We start from the raw sequence: 2,177 nt of genomic DNA on the forward strand, positions 1-2,177 counted from the left end.
AAAAGTGGTACTCTTTATGACATTAATTTGCTTAACATTTTTCCCATCAGATAACATAAACACATTAGTTTTTAGAAAATCAATTAGGGAAGAAAGGCTCTTAGAGTGAATTTTTTTTTTTATACCTACAGCATCTTGTATTCCTAGGTGGTCTCCCATCCAAGTACTAACCAGGCCCGACCCTGCTTAGCTTCCGAGATCAGATGAGATCGAGCACGTTCAGGATGGCATGGCCATAGACTAGAGTGAATATTAACTGACCTCTGCTCAACCCCCTCCAACCCCAGTCCTACTTCCCAGTGCTTACTGCACATCCTCACTTCTGTTTTTATGTTTTGGGTGGTTATTTCTCTATCTTTAACTAAAATGCTTATACCGCTATTTCTCATTTCATCAACTTTAGGCATTGTCTGTTGACTTCCTGCCCTGGGAGATGTGGATTTGGTTCCCATACGTGATCCTCACCTACCATCCACTCCGCCCCTGGCATCACCACCGCCCCCACTCTTCTTCTTCTCTACCAAATACTCTTCCTCCACTGGTCATCTCTGAAACGTCAGAGGAGTACTTAGACTCCTGTTTGTTTGTTTTGTTTTGTTTGTTTTTTTGTTTTTGTTTTTGGGTGTTGTGTGTGTGTGTGTGTGTGTGTGTGTGTGTGTGTGTGTGTGTGTGCCATTAACCATCCTTATCATCTCTTGGTTCCCCGTAAGGTAGGATTTTGATATTCCCATCCTCTCCCATCTTCTCCATCTTCTCCTCCCGCTCGCCTTCCATCCCTCGGACTGTTCACTGTGCCTTTACTTTTATATCATTGCATCAGTTCGAATGTGTCAAAACAAAAACAAAAGCCCCACAAGAACTCCATGTTGAAAATCCTATTCAGACATGGTGAACAAGCAGATTGCTAAGGATGCAGTAAACACCGATTGGCGATTGGGTAGCAGTCCTGTTCGCCAACACCAAACTCAAAAAACAGGGCTTCGCCATTGCCTCCTTATCCCTGGGAGGCAGAGAGCAAGTTCATCATGGTCCCAAGTGGGAACAAAGACAAAAGGCATTTCACAAACTTCTTTCTATGTTATTTAAAAAACAACAAAAAAAAGCATCACATCTACTCTGCATTCTTTCAGAGTTCTAAAAGATCTGTATAACTGCATTACATTTTTAAAAATAAGATTAAATTAGAGCAAGATAGAAACTACATGGACAATTAGAGGAAAATTAGTCAAGTTTAGGAGATGTCCTCAGTTTGTCTGACCTGCCCCCGAAACTGTTTCTTGGTGACCACAGTCATGAGCCCTGTAGCTCCCTGTTCCTCCCAAAGCTGCAGCCCCTACTTCATCCTGCCGTGCATCTGAATTATGCATGTGCTTGACGCCTTCACTAAATTATATATAGCTTGAATCCAGAGATTCAAGGGTTTCAAACATCTTTCTTTTCACCCCTCATCGTCGTTTTCTTACTGTCACTGTGCTAGAGCCAAAGTCTCCCAAAATACGGGCCAGTTCACTCTACAACCTTGCTCAAAGATGTCAAACACAGTCTATTGATCAGGTAGCCATTGTATCAGAAGCTGGTTGTTTATGTCATTCTCTGACATGCACTGGCTTTTCTCTGTGCCATTTCCCCCCGGACACTGTAAGCAGCCTCATGCCATGATTTCATATTATGCTTCAGGAATGTGACAGCCTCAGATTGCTGTCTGATGTGGTAAATGAAGTAGAGAACCCCTCCTATTTTCTTTAGTTGCCAGGAGAGAAAGCAAAAGTTCAGAGCAATTCTAGGCCTTACTCTAGTCATGCAATAGTTTGCTGACATTTCTGAAGCCTGAAATGACCTCTGTTAATTCCAAGTCTAGAATCCTGTCCTCTATCTGCCCTTCAGCGATATCCACCTCTGAATCCCCAGAATCTGTGACCGTATTACGGGTCAAGCCACAAGACTTTCACATGTGATCAAGGTTGAGGACTTTGAGGTGGGGAGATTTTTCTGGATTATCCAGGTGAGTCCAAGCTAATCACGTGAATCCTTAAAAATTGAGAATCTCTTTTTGTGTTTGTGGAGAGAATGAGAGGTGACTGTGGAAGGAAAGGGTCAGATTGATGCCATGTGGGAAGGACTCAGCCTGCCATCGCTGGCTTTGAAGATAGAGAATGGAGGCCATGAGCCAAGGAATG

The 2,177-nt window shown here is 43.1% G+C and overlaps 1 pseudogene; it reads right to left on the reverse strand.

Annotated features, from left to right (window-relative positions):
* Positions 1-122: 122 nt before the first annotated feature.
* Positions 123-241, reverse strand: LOC111739072 (annotated as a pseudogene).
* Between the last annotated feature and the right edge of the window lie 1,936 nt (positions 242-2,177).

The sequence above is a fragment of the Pteropus vampyrus genome, unplaced genomic scaffold (genome assembly GCF_000151845.1).
Source record: "Pteropus vampyrus isolate Shadow unplaced genomic scaffold, Pvam_2.0 Scaffold46, whole genome shotgun sequence".
NCBI classification, from domain to species: domain Eukaryota; kingdom Metazoa; phylum Chordata; class Mammalia; order Chiroptera; family Pteropodidae; genus Pteropus; species Pteropus vampyrus.